This window comes from Chiloscyllium plagiosum, chromosome 18 (assembly GCF_004010195.1).
Source record: "Chiloscyllium plagiosum isolate BGI_BamShark_2017 chromosome 18, ASM401019v2, whole genome shotgun sequence".
In the NCBI taxonomy this organism is placed as follows: Eukaryota; Metazoa; Chordata; class Chondrichthyes; order Orectolobiformes; family Hemiscylliidae; genus Chiloscyllium; species Chiloscyllium plagiosum.
Window position 1 is genome coordinate 53,146,798 of NC_057727.1, and position 25,890 is coordinate 53,172,687.

General features: G+C 42.6%; 1 long non-coding RNA gene across 1 annotated transcript in view; it reads right to left on the bottom strand.

The window, feature by feature from the left end:
* Positions 1-3,844: 3,844 nt before the first annotated feature.
* Positions 3,845-25,890, bottom strand: part of LOC122559216 — a 51,649-nt gene continuing 29,603 nt past the window's right edge. The window contains exons 2-3 of the long non-coding RNA XR_006314369.1: positions 9,106-9,231; positions 3,845-3,927 (exon numbers count right to left, since the gene is read on the bottom strand). This is a non-coding gene — a long non-coding RNA (uncharacterized LOC122559216). The remainder of the gene's footprint in view (positions 3,928-9,105; positions 9,232-25,890) is intronic.

Sequence of the window (25,890 nt, forward strand, 5' to 3'; positions counted from 1 at the left end):
CTGACAACAAGTAAGAACAGTGAAGGCTGCCAGAGTTTAAAATTCCTCAACTGGTTTATTCGAGTCCCTGCAGTGCCTCCTTGATCATGTTAATGTTCTCTGTAATAACCTGGAAAACTGGTCAGTCATCAAGGCTTGTCAATGAAAGCTACCTTGCCAACAGTGCCCTCGTAACAGGCAGATTGTTTTCACAGAAGAGCGAGGTGAACAACCCGGCCTAACAGCTCATCAAGTGCCATGCGATATTTTTCGAATTGTCCAAGGAATGTTATGAATGTAGGAATTGGTGTTGAATTCCACTGGTAAGGTGAGGTACAAAATTGACAACTGGAACTGAGTTACTGCAACAGTTCATTTTGCTGCTAATGAACTCTGTGTGCCTGATTCTCACTGGTGCACCTGGACAATGGCTTATCTAATGGCTTTGCAAGCAGCTCGCACATTTCCCAGCTGTGCTCACTAACAGGGCAACAGCCCTCGTCTGACAGTCTCAGTGATTGTTGCATTAATTTATTCCAGGCCATCCCTGAACTTTACAGCGAGCCAGCATGTCCTGCCTTTTTAGCAGATGGAACAGCCACTGGGAAGAAAAAGAAGATAGTTTAATAGTAACAGGCAAACCTGATGTGAGAGTTTAGAACGTGCTGTGGAGTTATGATGCTTTCTCAGATCATTATCTGCACTTAGCATCTTACTTACCTTTTTCAATCCAAGTCGAGAATGGTTTTCGGCCATTGCAAGATGCATGCTTTTCCCACCCTTTTTGATTCGAATTTGGATGTTCAAAAGACATGATGCTTCTCTATCTTCTGAGCTATGATGTTCTAATTCCAGAATGCCCATCATTTCCAGCAAGCCAGGAATGAATAGATGGGTCAGGTGTTTTATATAAGGAAAACCTCAAGTCAGACAGACAGGACCGTGTTTGTGAATCGGGGTCAGATCATTCATGTACAAACAAAGGGAGGTCCTGCCAAGTGCAGGATGTGTGCTGACCCCAGGTCTGTGCATCAATGTTGCCAGCAAAGATTGGGAAAGATTTTCTGCACATTGACGGTGCGACCTCTTACCAGTTGTTTGGCACAACTAATCCACACTAGCAGTTGCCTTTCACACAAGCAAATAGTCCTAATATATTTAACCACACTGCTCCCATATTCTTTTAAGTCCATAAATCTAATTTGATACCATGTTCAGCACAACACTGTGAGCCAAAGGGCCCGTTCCTGTGTTGTACTGTTCTATGTTCATTTCCTTCAGTAGATTACTCAAGTTAGTCTTGAACATTGTTCTAAGTGGGAATTCTAACCAAGAGTAGGATTCTGGTGAGGGGCATAGTGACAAATCGAGGCAAGGTGATCGCCAAACCACCCACCAACATGACCACCATCCTCACTACCTACCCCTGCTACTTGGCTTACATTCTTTTAACCGGGCCTCGTCCTCAAGAGAAAGTGAGGACTGCAGATGCTGGAGATCAGAGTCGAGAGTAGGGTGCTGGAAAAGCACAGCAGGTCAGGCAGCATCTGAGGAGCAGGCGAATTGATGTTTTGGGCATAAGCCAGGAAACTGTTGAAATTCACATTGATCCCATGTAGATGCAGGGTCCAAAGGCGGAATATGATGCATTCTTCCTCCAGGTGACAGGTGGTAACAGTTTGGTGGTGGAGAAGGCGCAGGACCTACATGTCCTTAATGGAGTGGGAGGGGGAGTTGAAGTGTTCAGCCACAGGGCAGTTGGGTTGGTGGGTGTGGGTGTCCCAGAGATGTTCTCTGAAATGATCGCAAGAAGGCGTCGAGTCTCTCCGATGTAGAGGAGACCACACCGGGTGCAATGGATACAGTAGATGACATTGGTCGAGATACAAGCAAATTTCTGTCCAACGTAGAAGGATCCTTTGGGGCCTTGGATGGAGGTGAGGGGAGCGGTTTGGGCACAAGTTTTGCAATTCCTGCGGTGGCAGGGGAAGGTGCCAGGAGTGGGGTGTGGGCTGGTGGACGTGGACCTGACGTGGGAGTTGTGAAGGGAATAATCTCTCCGGAATGTTGATAGGGGTGGGAAGGGAAATATATCAGTGCTGGTGCTGGCAGTGGCGGAAGTGGTGGAGGATGATACGATGTATGTCGAGGTTTGTGGGGTGGAAGGTGAAGACTGGGGGTTTCTGTCGTGGTTGCGTTGGGAGGGGTGGAGTTCAAGGGCGGTGGTGCAGGAAGTGGAGGATATGCGCTGGAGGGAAGAAGGAAGCCATCTGGGATTTTCTAAGGTGGAATTGGTCATCTTGGGAACAGAAGTGGCGGAGGCGGAGGAATTGGGAAAAAGGGATGGTGTTTTTTACAGGAGGTAGGGTGGGAGGAGGTGTAGTCTAGGTAGCTGTGGGAGTCGGTGGGCTAGTGGTAGATGTCCATGGTTGGTTGGTCACCAGAGATGGTGATGGAGAGGTCCAGGAAGGGGAGGGAGGTGTCTGAGATGGTCCAGGTGAATTTGAGGTCAGGGTGGAAGGGGTTGATAAAGTTGGTGAACTGTTCAACCTCCTCATGGGAGCACGAGGTGGTGCCAATACAGTCACTGATGTAGCGCAGGAACCGGTGGGGGGCGGTGCCAGTGTAACTGTGAAGATGGACTGTTCCACGTACCCTAGAAAGAGGCAGGCATAGCTGGGTCCCATGTGGGTGCCAATGGCTAACCCTGTAGTTTGGAGGAAGTGGGAGAATTGGAAGGAGAAGTAGTTGAGGGTGAGGACCAGTTCAGCCCAGGCGGATGAGGGTGTCGGTGGAAGGGTATTGGTCGGGACAGTGTGAGAAGAAGAAATGGAGGGCTTGGAGACTGTTGTGGTGGCGAATGGGTATATATAGGGACTGGATGCCCATGGTGAGGATGAGGCATGGGGGGGTGCCAGGGAAACAAAAATCTTGGAGAAGATGAAGGGCGTGGGTGGTGTCCCAAATGTAGGTGAGGGGTTCCTGGACTAAGGGAGACTGGATGATGTCAAGATATGCAGAGATAAGTTCAGTGGGACAGGTGCAGGCTGAGACCTGGGGCAGTCAGGTTTGTGAATCTTCGGTGGGAGGTAAAATTGAGTGGTGCGGGTTTCAAGGACAATGAGGAGGCTATGGATGGGAGATCCCCAGAGGTGATGAGGTTGTGGGTGGTCTGGGAGATGATGGTTTGGTGATGGGAGATGAGATCGTGGTCAAGGAGGCAATAGGAGGAGGTGTCTGTGGGTTTTCACCTGGCTTCAGTCCTGGTCCTGGGTCTCCTCCACTGCCAAACCATTACCACCCAATGCCTGGAGGAAGGACACCTCATATTCCTCCATGGGACCCTGCAACCACACAAGACTCAATGTGGATTTCAACAGTTTCCTCATTTCCTCTCCCCCTATATTATCCCTGTCCCAAGATCAAGACTCCAACTCAGCACCGCCTTCCTGACCTGTCCCACCTTTCCCATCTATCTGCTCCACCCCACCGACCTAGCACCTTCGCCCCCACCTTCATCTACCTATCGCTTTCCCAGCTTCCTTCCCCCAAACCCCACACCCCCCTCCTGTTTATCTCTCAGCTTCCCCACCCACAAGCCTCATTCCTGATGAAAGACATGCCTGACTGGCTGTGCTTTTCCAGCACCACACTTTCGACTCGTCCTCAAGATAAATAAAATAACCCTCCACAAAATAAAAGTCCTTGTACGTAATTTCAGATAAGAGAGCTCACAAGAGCCTTGTGAGAGAGAACAGGGGCAGCCAAGGGCAGGGGAGAAACCTAACCATTCCTTATGGATCACAGAACTATACCCCAACTTCTCCAGACTCCAGTGACCTTACCCGCTATGACCTCTTCGGCATTTGCAGCTCAAATCTTCCACTTGGCAGAATTCTCGTTCAAAACACAGTTCAAATCGCAGTCCAGGTCCAGAGATGCCATGATCTACATGTATAAAGAAAGAACTAATCAGATGCAAGCAAGTGCATTTCCCATGTACTCTGAAGAGAACACCAGAGACCCAGACATTTTGGGACAATCATCAAGTTGTCTTTAACTGTCTGAGTTGTGCTTGCTTCTGAAAAATAACATGACAATTTTTAAAATTGTCTTTTTTTTGCATTTTGTGATTGATTGAAAAAAAAACTGCAGTTTCTCCAGACTGGCCAAAATAAACAATCTTTTGATACTGAAGCCCTCAGATTTTTTTTTTAGAGTGAACAGAGCCCCTGATGAGCCCTCAGATTTTATTGAGAACTGAGTGAAACTCCATTGGCTGTTCTCCGTTAAGTCAATTCAAATGCAGACATCTTTACAGCAACATCATTAAAAATGTATCGCACCAATTCTCCCTTGAATAGTCTTCAGCGCCTTCCTAAATAGTTTTTCAGTCTTTAATGTCTGAAACTGACAACAGCCCTTAGAATGTTCAAAGTCCTTTCAGCAGCCATTTTTCCCTTGAGGCTCTCAGTATCTACATTAAACTGTTTCTTCTGTTGAATCGCTTTCAGGTTCTGACAGGGATTGAGCAATTTTTAATGAGAATCTTACACTTTGAACTAAGAGTTCACAAGAATCCAATTTGTTCAAGTTTGTATTTCAGTTATTGTTTATTCTACATGATTAAATTGCTCTCTCGCTATTGTGAATTATCAAGAGAGGAATGTCGGTAACGCGGAAAGGAATAATTATATTCAAGACAACGTTCAGAGTCCTTTTTGCACCCAGTATTATTACAGCAACTTACACAGGGTGATCATTCCAACAGAAACTTAACTAAATTAGCCACATAAAATACCGTGACTACCAAGACAAGTCAGAGGTTGGGAATTCTGCAGCGAGCAAATCTCCTTATTCCCCAAAGTCTGTACTCCATCCACAAGGCATCAGTCAGGAGTGTCACTTGCTGCACTTGTCTGCATGACACTCAAGAGGATTGACACCATCCAAAGTACCCCATGACACCCAGGACTGACATACAGCAGCAACAGTGTGTACCATTAATGGGATATCTTGCAGCAACTCTCCTTCCGCAACACTTTCCAAAGCTACAACCTCTATCAAGGTCAGCAGATTCACCACCTGCAAGTTCCACTCCAAGCCACTCACCATGCAGACTTGGAACGATAGCGCTGTTCCTTCACTGTCGATACCGCAGAGACTGGAACAGCTGAACAGCAGCTCACCATCATCTTCTCAAAGGGGATTCGGGATGAGCAACAAATGCCAGTGCTCCCAGACATTCTCGCATCCTGTGAAAGAATTTTGAAAAACGCTAATCCTCATTTATAACATATTTATGGTTGGACTTAGCAGCTGATGCTCTCAGAAGCAATAGTTCCAGTAGCAAATTTATCATAATCGTGGGATGAGTGATTTGGGAGAAATGTAAAGCCTCATCAGAACATGGGACAGCACGGTGGCTCAGTGGTTAGCGCTGCTGCCTCACAGTGCCAGGGACCCAGGTTCGATTCCAGCCTCGGGTGACTGTCTCTGTGGAGTTTGCACATTCTCCCCGTGTCTGCGTGGGTTTCCTCCGGGTGCTCGAGTTTCCTCCCACAGTCCAAAGATGTGCAGGTTAGGTGAATTGGCCATGCTAAATTGCCCGTAGTGTTAGGTGCATTAGTCAGGGGTGAATGTAGGGGAATGGGTCTGGGTAGGTTTCTCTTCGGAGGTTCGGTGTGGACTTGTTGGGCCGAAGGGCCTGTTTCTACATTGTAGGGAATCTAATAAATCTAATAATAAAAAAAACTCAAGATTGTTGGGTGAATGAGGTGGACCAGGGACTTGACCTAACTCTTGGAAGTGGTTTTTAGCTGCCAGCCTATAGGTCAACTGATATTGCTGAACCCAATGTACAGAGCGCACAAGGAAGGATTATATCTCATCAGTCTGGGTTAGACATATGACTGGTGGAATGCCTACGTCTATCCAACTGAACTACACACATACCTCCTCCAATGCTCTTTTATGGCCTGATGCTCACTCTGCTATTAATAAAGGTTCCAAATCTATCTCTGGTGTGTGGTCGGGTAGGAGAACAGAGTTTAGACATAAATAGGGCAATATGATGAGGTTCAGTCTCCTCAAAGGGCTGAAATTGGCCAACTCCTGATTGCTATCCTGATTAAACTGTGTACCAGTGAAAGATGGTCCAAGATCAAGTCAATTAAATTTGATTCACCTCATTTCTGGAATAGGAACAAAAAGTTGCATTCATCAGATGAAGTTCAGAAGGCCAAGAGAGAATGAAAGATGGGAAGATAAATGAGCTCCTTGTTGTTGTCACTGTCTATTTATTTTTAATTCATTCTCAGAATGTAGGTGTTGCTGACCAGGATAGCATTTACTGCACATCCCTAATTAACATTGCAAGGTGGACGTGAGCTTCCTTTTTCACCACTTGCTGGGTAGGGATATCAACAGTGTCATGAGGAGGGGAATTCCAAGATTTTCACCCAATGTCAGGGAAGGAATGGCATATAGTTCCAAGTTGGGGTGGTGTCAGGAGGTGTTAGAATTCCCATGTGTCTGCCACTGCTTTGATCATCTAGGTGATGAAGGTCGTTGGGCTTGGAAAATGCAGTTGAAGGAGCACACTGCATTGTTCTGATATATCTTGTAGGTGTTACACACTGCTGTCACTGTGTCAGTGGTGGACGGAGTGCAAGGTGAAGGTGTTAGTTGGTGTGAAAATTAAGCAGTTTGTTCTGGATGGAGTCAAGCTTCCTGAGTGTTATTAGAGCTGCATTCATTCAAGGCTACTCCACCATGCTCCTGGCTTGTTCCTCGTACAGGTTCTGAGGAACCAGCAAGTTAAGGTAGTTGTTGCAGAGTTCCTAGCCTCTGACCAGCTCTTGTAGCTATATAATTGATATGATTGATCCAGTACAAGTCTGATCAATAGTATCCTCCACCAGCCAATGCTAGTGGAGGATTCAGTGATGGCAGTACATTGAATGGTAAGGGGCGATAATTAGATTCTCTCTCATTGGAGTCGGCCATTACCTGGCACCTGTGACTCAAAATTTACTTGCCACTTATCAGTCCAAACCTGGATTTTGAAACTAACTGATTCAGGAAGTGAGAATTGTGAATGATGTTGAAAATTGAACAATAATCACTTATCATCCCCTCACTGACATTATAATGGAGGGAAGGTTATTGGTGAAGAAAAATGAAGGTGATTGGACCTTGCACACCGCACTGAGGAACTCCAGCAGAGAAACCGTCTGGCTAAGATGATAACTCCCCACAACCACAATCGTCCTTTATTTTAATGATTTGTATAACTTCATATCAGTGTGAACTACTCTTTATTCAGAGCTGGGCTTAGGGTTCGTCTGCATCTGTTCTCCAAGTGCTTATTTGGACCTTCTCAATAATTAGTCATGTGGAAGTGAATATTTCTGTGGCACGACACACGCTTTCTGCTGCCTGCGTTGTCTTACAAACAAGACCAGAAACAGAGTCACTGGCATTTTACAACCCTTAACATCTCCCCAGGTGCAACTGCCCACAGTTGTTATCATTGAGACTGTGATGCTGCAGAATCACTGGAAGATGTCTGTACTTTCAAGCCCGAATAAAAGACGGCAAGTGATGAGAAAAACAAAATATTTGTTTTTGTTGTCGTGGGGATCAGTAGAAGAGGGAGAAAACAGCTTGAATAAACAGGCAATTTACATAGCAGAATAATCTATTTCACTCTAAATCACGACGTGGAGCAGCCAGTGTTGGACTGGGGTGGATTAAGCTACTCCTCAACCACCTGATGAAGGAGCGGTGCTCCGAAAGCTAGTGCTTCCAAATAAACCTGTTGGACTATAACCTGGTGTTGTGTGATTTTTAACTTAATCCAAATAACAGCATTGTGCAACATTCCTATTTAAATGGAAACTTCTGCATTTACAAGAAGACAGCATTATTGTAAATGGATTCCTGGGACATTCCTCCATTCAAACCTTTTCCTTCTTGCAACAGACTGCCAACTTTATTTGTAGAATCAACAAATTAAAATAAACTCCATTGTTGGTTCTGCCTGTCTTTCTGAATTTAAGTCAAATGTATTTGCACAGGGACAATATCCTCTCTGAAGCTGGGAGTGGCAGCAGCTAATCTGCGGGACTCTTCCTTGAGCTAGAAATTACTGCTGTCAATCTGTGGAAATTTCTTGGGAACTGGAGCGCTTCTGCTGGCAGTCAGTGGGAACGAGCCGAATTAAAACTTGCCAATGTTCAGATGAAAATATCAAACGAATGAGGATTAAAAATGATCTTCTGTAGATCAAGCAACAGCTGTCAGGAGTCAGAACACAGGGATTAATAAAAGATAATAGCTTCTCACTTTAACCTCATTTTACTGATGTGACCAACAAAGCTAATAAAAACAACAATTTTGTGGAGAATAGTTTGCTTTTCAACAACTGGCAAACTGATTTTGTTTCACCCACAGCACTGCCGAGTAAAAGGAAAGGTGCAGAGAAATACGGCCCGAAGTTATTCGACGGAAATTAAACATATTCTGGTTATTTTAATCAGTTTCAAGTGCCAACCGAGGCAGCAGAGGAAGGGAATTCAGACTGACACTAGTATGTCACATTGAACTTCAGAGCAAGTGTGATTTAATCAAAGTGCAATCTGACAGTCTCAGGAGGCTTTCGACAATAGCTGCAGTATTCATCTGCACCACTATTTTCCTTCCATACTTTTGATTTTTTTGAGTGCTAAATTATTGACAAGTGGGCATATTATATATAGATAGCTAGCGTCAACTATCCATTTGATGGAGGGGCACCGGACCTGAGCTTGAATCCATCCTCATTTAAAATCGACACACGTTCGCTCTTAGTTTGGGAATCATTGGATAGCAATCGACAGCAGGAACGCTGACTGTTTCTCCCCTCCCGTAAGCCGGAGGCATCTTTGACACAGCTTCAACTGAGATCAGATAACTCAACATAGACCAGGGATCAAATCTGGCACTGTACAGTCCGGGACGGCTTGGCTGCTCACTCAACGATTGTGCTGAACAACCAGAAGGATCCAGTGTTTTAAGTGTAAAGCATGACTGATCCCAGATCAAGACATGGTTATAAATATACATTGAAAACAGTTCACTTACTTTGAAGATTTTTTTTTAGGAGTCGTTTGGGTTCTTCAGTCATTTCACAGACTCAAACTGCGGAACTCATTTTTCGGAGCCATTGACAGTTAAACACCGGGTCAGGCATGATGTACAGGCATCCAGCTGAAAGGAAATTGAGGGCATCCTCTGCATCACTGATATTTGCAAAAGCAAAAGTAATCCCTCTGCCAATCCAATCAGCTGCCCTTTAAAGTGAATATTTTAAAAACATGAGAATAAATAAGGATGCGTCAGAGTTCAATTCGACACATTCACTCTTTCAACTTGCAGAATGAAGGGCACATGAAAGAAGCATTGTATGTTTTATCTTTGCACCAAGGGACACCCACATTATGTACATATAATGAAGATCAGTGATGCCTGCCATCCATGGCAAAGTCAGCAGGCCACGAACAATATAATTACTGAAACAGAACTATTTGATGACACACAATATCTGACAGACTTGCAGTTACTGTCACCCAGAGATAAAGATAGAGCATGCATTTTATTTCCAATACTGTCCCACACTGATATTCAAAGAACCATTAATCACTTCAGAGATTGTGACTTGGAGACTATAAACCTGTTCACAATAAAAAGTGCAACTTTCCCCTTGAGACTGCTGACTCTGTTTTAACTTGCTGCTTTCCACAAACCCTGCAAAAGTAAATGATGATTATTGCCAATTTTTTTAAAAAGAGTAAATCTCTGTTTGGGAAGGGGAATGATGTTTTTGGAAAAATTGTGGTTTGAGAGGGCAGAATTGGCTCTGTCATTGACAGGTAGTCAGAGCCGAATAGCAGAAATGGTCAGAAAGTTCCGGAGCTTTCTGCGATTGCCTTGAGCATTACAGTGAACTTGATGGTGCAAATAACATCTTTCATTTCATACTTACTTATAACAGATGAACAAATTTAGTACCAGAGCAACAATTTAGGATTAACCTTTTTTGTTAATTTCCATATGTTCATTGATCTTTCTTCACATTGTCGACTTGAAAGCTCATTTGAAGTAATGAGGAACATGATTGTCCTGAATTCTTAACATGTTGTGCTGTAGTGTGGGTGAGATGCAAGTTGACACCGATTAATTTCTCACTGTGCTATCTACATTAACCAGATTGTAAGGAGAAGGTCAATATTTCACCACAGAAAAGAAAGAAAAGGGTGGAGATCCATCATTCACAGGTGCTCTCTCCAAACCATCCAAGAAACAGAGAATGAGGTTTCTCACTGTTTTAATGAAAAACTGGATTTAATCATCTTTAGAAATCTTCCCATTCACAGCTGACATCTGGGTTTTAAACCAGTTCAGATTACAATCAACATTTTTGGCGAAAGAGAATCTGGAGCAGAAGGCGACCATTTTGTTCATCAGTCTCACTCTTTCCGGAAAAGGCATTTAATTATTCAATGTCACTTCTTAATTATAACTTTAATGATTAATATATTGCATCCACCATCTCTTCTGACCAGTATCACTCAGTGCAATTATTATCTCAGCCACCAACCCACCTCTCAACAAATGCTGGTAAACATCCCTTTGGAAGTAATGATTAAACTCCAATCATTTACTTATCCCACTGTGTAGGAATAAAACTATCTGTACTTCTAATTTCTTACCTTGCTCAAACTTCTGAGGCTTGTGGTTGGATCTCCACACCAATCAACCACACCGCCCTGTGGCCCAACATTTCAACTCCCCCTCCCACTCTGCCGAGGACATGGAGGTCCTGGGCCTCCTTCACCGCCGCTTCCTCACCACCAGACGCCTGGAGGAAGAACGCCTCTTCTTCCGCCTCAGAACACTTCTCCCAGGGCATCAATGTGGACTTCAACAGTTTAATCATTTCACCTTCCCCCACATCACCCCAGTTCCAAACTTCCAGCTCAGCACTGTCCCCATGACTTGTCCTACCTGCCTATCTTCTTTTCCACCTGTCCACTCCACCCTCCCCCTGCCCCTGATGTATCACCTTCATCCCCTCCCCCACTCACCTATTGTACTCTATGCTACTTTCTCCCCACTCCCATCCTCCTCTCATTTATCTCTCCACCCTTCAGGCTCTCTGCCTGTATTCCTAATGAAGGGCTTTTGCCCGAGTTGTCGATTTTACTGCTCCTCGGATGCTGCCTGAACTGCTTTTCCAGCACCATTCTAATCTAGAATCTTCCATCTTTTGCCAAGTACTGATGCTAAATAGCAAACTTGTATCCAGATTAACATCCTATTTACATTTGAGACTTTAACAAACCATCACTACAGAAAAATGCATGGGAGACAGAAAGTAAAGAATGAAGTAAGCAATGGAAGCTTCTAAGACTGTCTCGAATGCAACATTGTCATGCGATTATATGTTTTGCTGACAATGCACTACAGATGCTCACACTCCAAAGGAGTACATGGTATTTTTTGCATGGGCTACACTTAGCAGATAAGCTCTCATTAATTCCATCAGCAGATGTGCAAACATAAATACACTTGTGTAGCACAAATTCAGAAAGAAGCGAATCATAGAATTCACACAGTGCAAAAAGAGGCAATTCGTCCCATCAAGTCTGCACTGACCCTCTGAAGAGTAACCCACCCTAACCTACACTCCCACCTTATCCCTGAACCCTTCATTGACCACAGCCAATCCACTTAGCCTGTACATCCCTGGACACTATGGGCAATTTAGCCTGACCAATCCACTTAACCTGCACATCTTCGGACTGTGGGAGGAAAACAAAGAAACCCATGCAGACACAGGGAGAATGTACAAATTGCACAGAGATAGCCATCCAAAGCTGGAATCCAACCCGGTACCTGGCACTGTGAGGCAGCAGGCCCAACAATTGACAGAAGAAAGCTGGAGCTGTAGACAAAAGCAATAACTAAATATTGCTCCAAATGTTTTATAGTTTGCACAACTTTTTGAAAAAGTTAAAATTTGGCCTGAGTTACAGATTTTGTCTTTCAGAATTATTCTGGCAAAAGCAGTTTGTATTTCAGAGGTATATTGATGGTAACACTGATGTCACTGCTGATGGAAGCACTTGAAGGTTGGCACATGTGAAAAAGATCACGCATTCATAAGGAGTGGGTGGTTTAAGTGCACCATTTCTTGCAGTTTATTGTTAGCTGTACATGTAATTTATCTAGTGACAATGCTGTTTGCTGGACTGAAAGAAAAAGACTGGTCCATGGAAACAGGAATCCTGACAAAATTCTCTCCCCCTAAGCCTTAGGCTGAGACCAGTCATAGTATACCTTTTCATGTTGCAAATCATTTCAGCTAATTCAGGACAGCAACTGGACAGTATGCTTCAATTGCATGAGCTTGTCCACTGAGTGAATTTTGAAATTATATTTATAATCGTCGGATATCGAGTAGCAATAATGCTGTTACATGTGTGTGTTCCATTACTCAATCTTTATGGATGCAGACCCATTATGTGATTGTGTAAATTCTACAGGCTGCATTCAATAATCCTGTGAACACTGTGGGGAAACTGCACCAGATGGGATCATGTTTTGGCGGTGGAGTCACAGCTATTCCATTCTCTAGGCCATGTGAAAGTACTGAGTTTGACCTAATAGCTGGAGAGCAGGCAGTGGGTCCTGCTTTTTGGACCCGGTTCAGCTCTATTGCTATTGTTGCCAGCTGAACACAGGCATTTGTGCTGAGTTTCAGTCAAGTGGAAAATGTAAGCAAGGGAAACAAAATGCATCATAATGATCTTCCACACTGACATGTAGCATCAGGAGAATCAGTGAGTGAACACTTGAAAAAAGTAACGCCATCATTGGAAAATAAAAGCTGCAACAATTGTCACAGAACAAATGGCATAATAAAACTTGCATTTTAAAAATTCCAGATGATAATTTTTGCAAAGGCTTTATTAAATGGATATTTGATGATAAAACATCATTGAGCTTTAATTACGCAGAATGAAATTATTATCGCAGTTTGATAGCATTAACATTTGTGGGAATTATGTATTGTACATGTCTGACCTGCAGCATTTCTCAGAAATGATATCAATAGTAAACAGCTGTTAATTAAGGGAATATCACAATGCTCTTCTTTCCTTCTTTTTCATTTCAAGTTTTCTTTTGTCACCAATTATAATCTTTTCCCACTTATGAAGTCTGAGACCTGCACTAATGGTTCACAGCAACCATTCCTCACACATAAACACCCTCATGTGAATAATGCCTGGAATACCTAGGTAAACTGCAGCCCTGTCAATCCTACTGCATCATCTGATGTTAGCTAGCTCACCACAGGTTGGGCAACCAATCTTAAATGTATTGTTATTGATATTGTCTAGCCCATTAACACTAAATCAGTACGCATTCCTGATATTTGCCTGACTTCCTTAACAGTTATTTTATGAAATTCACCCCAGGGTGAGGACAATCTTGCAGTTATCACTTGTATAATTTCACCACTTGCTGTCAGGTTTATAGTGACAATTGAAAGGGCAGGGTGAAAGATAGGGTCAGTCCCTGTTTTGCTGGACCGTTATTCATTTTTGGGTATTGCTGAAATAAAATGATGTGGTGATGTTATAAACTTCACCTTTCCCATCTAATTTCCACTAACACAATGTCTAAAGGAGGTGTCGGTATCTCTCTCTATTCACTGCAATGCTGCACTTTGCTGTCAGTTGTTCCCTCCTCCCAATTTCTGCTGTTGTCCACCATTCAGTCCTTCTCTAAACTGGCCTGTTGTTTTCCCACATTCTATTCTTGTTCTCAGCATCAATCTCTCATTGCGTTGCATTGGGATTTTGCAAGTTGTTTTTTCAAGATACAAGTTGGATAACCTTCATATTGAACTGAGCTGACGAGCGGAGAATAGGAAGTGGCTTCGCTTGTCTTGGTTTTATTAGTGATATTCCTTGATCCCAGAAATTGAAATTGATTTATGTTACCAATGGTTGTGGACTGACTCAACACACCCCTTTCATCGTGTCATTAAGTATCTGTGATGCTGATATTCAACACAAAATGAAGAGTTGACTTTTGCAGCTCATTAGCCCTCAAGGAAAGTTCTTATTTGTTTTAGGCTGTTAGGGTAATGTCATCAACGTATTGGATGCTACAGATGTTGCAGCAACCAATACTGGCCCCACGATGTTGTGGGAGACCAGAAATGACTTCTTCCAAGGTCTTTTCTCCTCTGGCATTGAAAAGTAGTGAGGAAGTAGACACCCTTATCTGACTTCTTGCTAAAAATATGAATGGCTCTGTCTAGTCTCCCTGTACAGATAGCATGACTTTTATCTGTTTGCTGGCATTGCTGTGCAAAGGGCAAAATGAAATATAGTCTAGGAGATTGATCAAATAAAGGAACAGTAATATAATGCGTAATATAAAGGAACAGTAATATAATATAATATAATTCTAAGGATCGGATCCCAACACAGCAAGTAGACAGCAGATAGGATTTTGTAAGGCCAATGGGCATTTCACATTCCAGTCCAAGAACTGGTGGGAAAGGTCTGTTGGGTGTGTGTGTGTTGATGAACAAGCCAGCATTGGGTCTTTCCTGCAATTCAGGTCCCTGTCAGAAATCTCATCCACAGTGAGCTGCTGGCCAACCACAGAATGGCAGCTCATCATGCCAATCACCAGGTAGCATGGCACTCACACAAGGCCTAGGATTGCAGAGGTAACCCAGGCCAAAGAAAAGAGTTACAGCCTGGTTCTGGGAGAGTGAAATGGAAGGCCAAAGGCTGGAGGTGGCTTTAAGTATCTGTAACATAATAGAGAAGTATGTCAAAGATATGACGAGCATTCTTAGTACATGATATAAATGCCTTTGACTGATTTACCATGCACAGCCTAAACTCTGAATGGCTGTGGAGTACATCATTAAAGTATTGTTCAGACATTTTACCAACAGACCCTGAGTCACATTGGTATATAATGAAATTTAGGAGTTTTCATTTTCCCTTCAATACAAAGGAATGCTCAAAGGGTAAAGCTGTTGCTACCATGATAACTTAATGTTACCTTTTTGCTTAGCTATCTATAGTCGAGCTACTTATCTCATTCAGGCAAGGCACTATGGCCTTCCCATTAGAAATCTGTTAGTTCTTTCAGAAGCAACAGAACTGGTTGGAGGACAGTCTAGTGAAGTTGCACTGCAGGTGTATGGCACCTATTGTCTGACGTTTTTACAGACAAACATTACAAAGTACTGTTATCTGCATTCAACAAAGTTGGAACTTGTTTATAAAATGCCTGCTGCAGTTACACCACGTGCTGGAAACAAATCTCTAGCCCATCTCAACTGTAAGATTATTGTGCTGTTAAATTCATCACTATCCTTAGCTTTAATGTCACACAATTCATTCCAGGTCAACCTTAGAAGCAACTGTAGTGTATACCAAGTAATAAGCCAGATTCATCACATTCTTTGCTACCACTAGTCACTTCACTAGGATCCTCATACCCTTTCAGTGCCAACAAGGAAAAACAAGCTGTGTTTACCGACTGTTAGGAGTTACCATGATCCAAGTCACTGATGACATCCACTTGGCCACAACTGTTCTCTGCATCAATGATCAAATGTACAGAAGCAAATGCGATTGTCTGAATTATTGCTGTCCGGTGGGATACTACAATGCAAATGAACACCTGCACACTGGAAACTAGCATAAAGTCTTTACTTAAATATATTTGACTCTTTAACAGGGCAACACAGTGGTTGTGAAGCTCTTTGAGGTAGTGTTTATCCTCTATAACCAAACCAGTGGAACCAGCATGATTTATCTGTGGCCCAATCTTACAGATTCATCCATCAAAAGTATCAGTGAACATATACATGTTGAAGATGGAATTCAGTTACTTGAAACTCTGAGGCTGTCTTGAAATATCCATTAGAACTTCGGTGCTGGGATGGACATTAAATACTTACTTGAGGCCCTGGAGGATGAAGATCTCTATTAGGACCACCAAAGGAGCAAGAAGTGGAGGAGAATCTGCTCATAGCTGGAAGAAATAATCATAGTAACGTCATATGGGAGACCTTCCCTTCACCGCCAAATCGAACTTTAATGTCAACAATCCTCTATATTTGATCCACACAGGTCTGAATGAACGTGCCATCATCTTTCATTTCCTCAAGTATATGTCAAACCACACAGCTGCCATTCTGACTGTCCTTTGCTGCAAATAAAGTTGGCATTCACAAGGCTTTGCTGCAACCATATCAATTTCTTCTTTCCACGTTAAACAAAAAAATATACAGCACACTTCAACTCATCTGCGCCGACCAGATATGCAAAACTGACCTAGGCCCATTTACTAGCACTTGGCCCATATCCCTCTAAACCCTTCCTATTCATATACCCATTCAGATGCCTTTTAAATGATGTAATTGTACCAGCCTCCACCATACACTCTGGCAGCTCATTCCATACATGCACCACCCTCTGTGTTAAAAAGGTGTTCCTCAGGTCCCTTACCCCTCTCACCGTAAACTAACGCCTTCTAGTTTTGGACTCCCCCACCTGGGAAAAATACCTTGTCTATTTATCCTATCCATGCCCCTCATGATTTTATAAACCTTTGTGAGTTCACCCCTCAGCCTCCAATGCTCCAGGGAAAACAGCCCCAGCCTGTTCAGCCTCTCCCTATAGCTCAAACCCTCCAACCCTGAAAACTTGCATGTAAGTCTTCTCTGAACCTTGTCAAGTTTAACAACATCCTTTCTCGAAGGGTGACCAGAATTATACATAGTATTCTAAAAGGAGCTTTACCAATGTCCTGTCCAGCCACAACATGACATCCCAATTCCTATACTTAATGCACTGCCCAATGAAGGCAAGCATACCAAACACCTTCTTCACCACCCCTGTGCGACTCTACTTTCAAGGAACCATGCACCTGCACCATTAGGTCTCTTTTCAGCAACATTCTTCAGGACCCTACCATTAAGTTTATAAATCCTGCCCTGATTTGCCTGACCAAATGCAACACCTCACATTTACCTAAATTAAACCCCATCTGCCACTCCTCGGCCCATTGGCCCATTTGATCACGGTCCCATTATACCCTGAGATAAATGTATTCCACTTGTTCTGGGCTTCGAAGATGGTATCAGTGTGGATTATTTGAATTCTTGAAACCTGTTGATAAACTTCTGCTAATGTCAGGATTGTGTGAGTTTTACACTGAAGCTGTCTGATGTGTGGTCAGGTGGTGCTATTTGGCACTAAGGTCACAATTATCTTCCTGGCAGCCAAATCCTGAGAAGGACTTGCTGTGGCTTCACCTGTTATGGCCAACCTCTCACAGTTCCCTTTTCTGTTACATCTGCCAATGTCGAAAGAGACTAGTGGGGGAACACATATGTTCCATTAATCTGAAAGTCAACAACCTTGGCTTCATAACCTCCTGCTATGCCAATATCACTGGACACCGGAATCATCGAACAAATCATAGGATATTGACAATGCACTTCGGATATCTGGAGCCAGCATGTGAATGAAATTAGTGAAGCCCCATGTGCCACTTGTGCTATAATTAGTAGCTAAAACCCTTTGAGAGCAGAAGATGTAGCAATCATCTGTCTGGCAGCCAAAAGCACCTATAGCAGCAGTCTGAACATCCATGTAAAAACTGAACCAATATTGTGTCTGTCCACACAACCTCTATTTAGATATTCCTACAGTGACTACACACTCCACAATGGATTGCAATGCTGAGAGGTGGCTTTCCAATGTGCTGATCATTCAGTTAGTGGCTTCTGCACAGCACTACCTGACACAGTTCCCAATGCCTGCATTGAGGTGGTACTGGTATCATTACTTTAAACTTAGGAACAAGTATTGAGGTCTTTGGATCAAAAGACAACATCTGATCCTTCAGCCACAGAATGTCTTCCTTCAAAAATGGAACTGCTCTTGCTCACTGGATATATGGGCCATAACCTACTGTTCTCATCCATCCATGGTTTGGGGAGGATGGGATGAGCACTGGGCTGTGCTGTAGAGTGGTGAAATCAGTGAGACGCTTGTATCTTGCTCATGGTACAGCAGAACTAAAGAGAGGAAACAGGGAAGCAAGTTAGAATAGCTTCCCAAGAAGGAGGGTTAATATGCAACTTTTAGTCAAAGAAACAACACAAAGTATTCATCACATTGATTACACAAGCATCAATGGAAGGTAGAATGGGAAGAGACATACAGTGTTCTGACAAGCCCTCAATGGGCACATGCATCCAGCTCCACTTCAATGATTCTCAATAGCCTATTTTTCCATGATTTACAAAACATTGGTGTAAATTAGTGGCTTGAGGCTATGATAGCTACCATTGTGGGTGAATACTCATCATTGTAGGGGTTATGAAGCTCTGAGAAACAATACCAACACAGGCAAATTACCTCTTATTTGCACAACATGGAGCAATGCTATGAATGTGCAATGCAGTGACATGGAGCCACAAACATACACAAATTAAAATACATGTGGAACAAACAAGTTCAAAGGCACGTGCACACTTTCTCTCACACAAATAGAAACACGCACACTCTGTGCTGTTTTACATTTCATTGTACAGTTGGGATTTTGGGTGAAATTCAGCAGTGCCGAGAGTCAATGACAACAAACTGAGTTACCAGGACATCACGTACATCTGCCTGCAATCAGAAAAGTCTGAAGAGATGCCCCCCCAGCATGTTTCTGTTCAGGTTCACCTTGAGAGGTCCTTTACCTAATACAGGATTCAGAAACCTTATCTAATTTTCCAGATAATTGGTTAGACGGCAAACTTCCCTAGAAAATGAGCTGCCTCAGGACATCGTTAGTTAACCTGAAGATCGCACAGCAACACCGTACAACATTTGAACAAACGCTCAATGCATGTCATTATGAACGTAGACTGGAAATGGAACAGTTCATGTCAAACTCAAATACTCTCTTATTTTACTGGGATCACATCCTGCGATTCAGAAATGTCACACTGCAAGGAAATGCAGCAGATACCACCACTGACATTGGAGAGTAGCAGACCATGCACATCTGTTTAAGAGTGTGGATTGAAGATTTCCTTTAGTCTAACTTTTCAAATTCCAGCTGACTGAATGTAAAAGTGATCTGCTGATCTATGGTGTGGAAAGTTTTCTGGTTTGATCCAGTGGGTGACCAACCAGAGACTGATCTTTGAAAAGAAATTTCCCATGAATCATGAAACAACTGTGATTATGCAAGCACAAATAGTACACGGCCACTAACTGGGTCTCTTCTGCAGTCTGATCGCCTTCTGATTGTTCTCCTGCAGGTGACAGTGATCCTCCTCCTACTTGCCATCATAATTCCTGGTCATGTATAATGGTAGATGGGAGAAAACTTTAGCTAGGCTGTAATTCCCTTCAGTCTAATTGCACTGACATTTCCATGGCTAAGAGTTAAAATCTAATCACATGTATCTGCAAACTGAATTGAAAATAAGTACTGTTGTTTTTAAACTTCTGACCGATCAAGAGAAGCAACCACGTGGTTAGAGGGTTGGGAGGGGGTGGAGAAAATACATTTGAGCTGCAGAATGGGGTGGTGTCATCGTTGTCTCACAACCCACCAACTCCAAACTTCAGTCCCAAACTCCACTTTGGGAAGCTCTGCTCAACAGCATTATTCTTCATTCCAAAATGTTTCATATTGTCCTATAGAGAAGGAATTCTTCCACTGTGCTCAGTCTGGCTATTACACAACTTGTAACATGCTGACATGCATCTTATGGCTATTTGTTTATACAGCAATTGCAGCTAGGAATACGCATAACTCGGCTGAAGAAGTAACTGGAAACCTGTAAGGACTGTTGGTATCAGTGTCTGCAAGAGAGGAGGGATGAAAACTGCACGAATAGTTGATTAAACACAAAGATGCAATGCTTCATTTGCATGGGCAATGGAATAAGATTGGTGATCTTCTACTCAAATGCAGAATGTGAAGTATGAGATGTAGCACGAATTTCACATTTTTTAATAGGCCTGCTTTGATAGCAGATCCCAAACTTATTGGCATCAGTTGTCAATGTATTAGTGCAGAAAATAACAGATTTCTAGTGTATGGCCATATCAACATTGAATTTTGGACAAGTTTCAATTCTGGCATTCTTAGAAATATATTACCAGATGAAGCGTATTGAGCATGGTTTCAAAGCTTTACACACACACAACATCTCTCGGGGGTGAACAACAGATTAAGATCAGATTAAGACTGAGGTTCTGTTTCTCAAGTTTATGTTGAACTTAGTTGGAATGCTGCAGGAAGCTGAAAAGAATTAAAATGGAACAGCAGCTGGGTATGGGTGGTGGGGGGGAGAGCAGGCTTGCGGATTGAACTGCTTTTGATGAAAGTATTAGCCTTATTTTTCACTTTCATGTGGCAGCTGTTTGTCCCTTTTCCATTCATTCCTCATCTCGATTGGTCTCATTATCGCTCACTTTGGCTTTGTCCCAGCGATTCTTTTGTCATTTAATATCTCTCACCTTCCACCACATTATTGACCTTCCCTTTTGTTCTTTTTCCACTCTTCCCTATTTGACCTATTCACAAGCTGCTACAATTTTGACTGTTCATGGTTTGAAGAAAGATATCGACTTCCAACACTAATTCTGTTTCTCTCTCTACAGACACTGCCAGCACTGCGGCATGTATCTCACATTTTCAGATTTATTTCAGAATTCCAGCAGCTTTAATGTAGTTTTTGGTAAAAGTCTTTGTTACCTACTGGTTATGACAGCCATCCAAGCCTTGCAAGAAATGGTCAAGTCATCACATTAATGCAATACAGCACACTTTCCTGAGAGTGGCATTACTTTGGACAGAATGCAGAAAACAATACATCTGATTTGCTGCCAAAAGCAAGTGCTTGCAATGCAAAGGGTTCCATTCTCCCAGTGTTCATTACTTGGATGTGTATAGTATATTTGTTGTAATGAAAATCAGTAAATCAGGGTGACTAATGATGCAAGAGTTCCAACTTGAAGATGAGTTTGATCTGTTTGATAAAACCAATCATCTATCAATCGATGAATTAATTTATAAATCTTAGGACTGCAATTAGCAGCAAATGGATCAATACAGTCAAGATGTGATTAAGTGGCACTCAATGACTTACATTACAATTTCACTTCGGTGTTGTGCTGAGGTGGAAACCTGAAAATAATAGCAGGTAGTTTTGTAAACCAAATGATACTTTGATTAGATCATTGGCATGAATAAGCTGTGTAGTTAAAAAAAAAGGTATCAACATTCCAATTAAACTGCACTTGGAGAAAGAATTTTCGTTTGACAGAAATAAGAAAGAAACCTCAATTGCTGGTGATCACAACTAAATATCTGGAAATTTATAAGTGACATACAGCATTGTGTGGGGGATGTTATGCCTCACTAACTTGATATAGTTTTTTGAGGAGTTGACAAAGATGATTAATGAGGAAAACACGGTTGATGTTTTCGACATGGCCTTCAGTAAAGCCTTTGACAAGGTCCCTCATGGCAGATTGGTACAAAAGGTGAAGTCACATGGTATCAGGAGTGAGCTGGCAAGATGGATACAGAACGGGCTTAGTCATAGGAAATAAAGGGTGGTGATGGAAGGATGTTTTTTTGGAATGGAGGGTTGTGTGTAGTGGTGTTCCACAGGGATCACTGCTGGGACCTCTGCTGTTCATGATTTACAGAAATGATTTGGAGGAAAACGTAGCTGGTCTAATTAGTAAGTTTGCAGATAACACAAAGATTGGTAGAGTTATGGATCATGAGGAAGATTGTCAGGGGATACAGCAGGATGTAGATCAGTTGGCGGCACAGGCAGAAAAATGGCAGATGGAGTTTAATATGGACAAATGGAAGGTGGAAATTACACAGTGCATGGCTGAATCCTTCGGACTATTGATATGCAGAGTGATCTGGGTGTGCAAGTCCTCAGATCACTGAAGGTGGCAGTGCAGACAGATTAAGGCCTATGGCATGCTTGCCTTCATTGGAAAGGGCATTGATATAAAGACAGAAAGTTATGCTGCAGGTTTATAGAACTTTAGTTAGACCACACTTGGAATACTGCATAAAATTCTGGTCACCAGACCACCAGCAGGATGTGGATTCTTTGGAGAGGTTACAGAAAAGGTTTAATTGGATGCTGCCTGGTTTGGGGGAATTTAGCTATGAAGAAAGGTTGGATACACTGGGCTTGCTTTCACTGGAATGCAGGAAAATGAAGGGTGACTTAATAGAAATGTATAAAGTTGTGAATGGCATGGCACGAGGCTTTTCCCAGGGTGGAGGGTCAATTACTTGGGGACACAGGTTCAAGGTGTGAGGGGGAAGTTTAAAAAAAGATGCGCAAGGCAGGTTTTCCACACAAAGGCTGGTGAATGCCTGTAACGCATTGCCAATGGAGGTGGTGGAAGCAGACACAACAGCAGCATTCAGGAAATACCTGAATGAATACATGAATAGCAATGGAATAGACAGATCAGACCCTGGAAGTGAAGACAGTGTTCGTATGGAAGAGGAAAATGTGGCAGCACAGGCTAAGAGGGATAAAGGACCTGTTCCTGTGCTATGATGTTCTTTATTCTTGTTTGCTCAAGAAAAAGTCTGCATCTAAAAGTAAAAGGCACGTTAATATTTTGAGAGTTGTGTTTAGCCAAACCTTCTTATTTTATATTTTGATCTTTGTGATATGTGGACCTGATTGGAATTACTGATATGCAGGAGGAAATCCAAAGGCTGGACCATCAAAGTACGATTGGTTTTAGCAGGATGTCATCCGACCATGTTGGTTAGCTAGTTTCCAAGGGCTTTGTTTAAAAGCTGACCAGTTGAATAACTCAATTATACATCTCTCTATTTTTCTACCCATCAAGGAAACCAAAATAATTAATATCATTTACCAAGCCATTGAGAAAAATAAAGATGTTAACTTGAGTAGATAACAAACAGGGATATCCTATGACTGGATATTTGTATGCTATGACATTTCTTCATTTTCTGCAATGTATGAGCTGCATGTTAATCTGATTGACAAGACTAATTTCTTGAGTTTACTTTAACTAATTCATCCAAATGTTAAGTGGTTATCATGCGGCCAACAGTAACCATCTTTTCTTTTCTATTTATCGCTCAGAAGCTTTCAATCTTGAAAACTCAGCTCCAGTGGGAAAAGTGCTACTTTCTCATTATCTAGAACAGTAGGTTTTTATTTGTTAGATCCTTCAACTTTCCCCTCCATGTCCCCTCCCACCCTGACCTCCAAAACTGGCAACTTCTACAACCCAATGGCAGCTGTTTTCACTTTACACATTAACGATCTAGATGAAGGAACTGAGGGCATTCTGGCTAAGTTTGCAGATGATACAAAATGAGGTAGATGGACAGGTAGCACTGAGGAGCTGGGAAGGCTGCAGAAGGATTTGGACAGGTTAGGAGAATAGGCAAAGAAGTGGCAGATGGAGTACAAAGGAAAGTATAAGGTCATGACCTTGGTAGGAGGTATAGAGGCATGGACTATTTTCTAAATGAGGAGAAAATTCAGAAATTTGAAGTGCAAGGAGACTTGGGAGTTCTAGTTCAGGATTCTCTCAGGGTAAACTTGCAGGTTGAATCAGTAGTTAGGAAAGGAAATGCAATGTTGGCATTTATTTTGAGAGGACTTGAATATAAAAGCAAGGATGTATTTCTGAGGCTCTACAAGGCTTTGGTCAGACCACATTTGGAGTATTGTGCACAGTTTTAGGCCCCATATCTCAGGAAGGATGTACTGGCCCTGGGACAGTTTCAGAAAATGGTCCCAGGAATGAAATGCTTAACATATGAGGAATGGTCGAGGACTCTGGGTCTACATTCAATGGAGTTTCGAAGGATGAGAGGGGATCTAATTGAAACATACAGAATACTGAGTGGCCTGGACAGATGTTGGGAAGATGTTTCCATTGGTAGGAGAGACTATGACCTGAGGGTGCAGCCTTAGAGTAAAGAGAAGACCCTTTAGAACAGAGATAAAGAGAAATGTCTTCACGCTGAATTTTGTGGAATGTGTTGCCACAGAAGGCCGGGTCATGAAGTATATTTAAAAGGAGATAGATAGGTTCTTGATAGGTAGGTCAAAGGGATCAAAGGGAGAAAGCAGGAGAATGGGGTCATGACTGAATGGTGGAGCAGACTCCATGGGTTGAATGGCCTAATTTCTGCTCCTATGTCTTATGGTCTTGTGGTCTGTTTGGTATCAGACCCAAAAAAGATCTTTGTGCAAGTGAATACCAGGAGATTTAGGAGTTGAGTTCCCATGGGATGGTGGTGGGGACTAGGGAGGAGGTAGAGGGGATAGTTCTGATGTGCTGAGGAGGGTGGTTTTCCTGTATTGTGTTTCCCTTGGATTTTTGTGAATCTCAGCTCAAGATTGGGCCAATGTCCACTGACGTTCATCCCTCAAGTATCACCAAACTCTTTGAATCCAAATGTATCGTCACTTGCATACTCATTTTCTACATGAATAGCTGAAGTATGAACACAGACATCCTCTCACCTGAAAAAACTGAGTCTAGCAACACTAGTGCAGGTCTGTGTTGGCTGTGATCAGCAAACTATAGCATAGAGCAAGAACCGAAATTATAGACAGCCATGGTTACCGTGGCGTATCACTGTGCTCAAGCACTGATGAGAGACTAAAATACTTAGTCAAATTAATTTACTTGCAAATTATTTTAACTATTTCTGTTTATTTTTAATTATTCTGGCTTCAGAGGGAAAAAGTGGATCCTTGACAGAAAACCTGTCACCATTCAATGAAAATCGATGCATTTTATCTGCAGAGGGAGCTCTGACGCTTATAAATATTCAATGTAATTATAAATTCATTATCACGCTCCTTTGTGGCATTAAGAATATTGGTTTTCACAGAATATCATGTTTGAAGGTGATGCATAATGCAAAAGCCCTTCAGAATATCAGCACTCAAACAGCAAAGAACCACATCACCAACTAAACAAAGCGTTAATCCGCGTTAAATAGAAAAACAATTTTAATTCCTTTTATTCCTGCACTCCCTGCATACATGATCATCCCATGCCAGCCTATTTAAATAACAAATTCTTTTTTGAAATCACCCTTTGTAAGACAGGGTCTAATTATTTTCTTGCAAATAGGTCACAGATGGACAAACTATTTAGAAATGTAAATTCATCAGGCTAACGGGTGTGTTGCCAGTTACACCACAAGTCCTCAAGTTCAGCCCTATGTTTGTATCTGCTCTCAACCTTGGCATCACCAAGAAGTCTCTGGAGTAAGGAAGGTTAAAACTCTGCCAGGATTTCAGTGCCGCCGAGAATCGACTATGGTTCAGTGACAGAAGGCTGTAAATTCAAATCCAACTCAGTTTACACCCAGCATAAAGCTGTGGTGTGCTGCACTGTCAAAGGTGCCATCTTTTGGATACAATGTTAAATCAAGAGTCATGTGCCCTTTTTTTTACTACATTCACAGGATGAGGTCATTACTGGCTAGGAGAAAGTGAGGACTGCAGATGCTGGAGATCAGAACTGAAAAATGTGTTGCTGGAAAAGCGCAGCAGGTCAGGCAGCATCCAAAGAGCAGGGGAATCGACGTTCCGGGCATAAGCCCTTCTTCAGGAATGAGGAGGGTGTGCCAAGCAGGCTAAGATAAAAGGTAGGGAGGAGGGACTTGGGAGAGGGGAGTTGGGAATGCGATAGGTGGAAGGAGGTTAAGGTGAGGGTGATAGGCCGGAGAGGGGGTGGGGGCGGAGAGGTCGGGAAG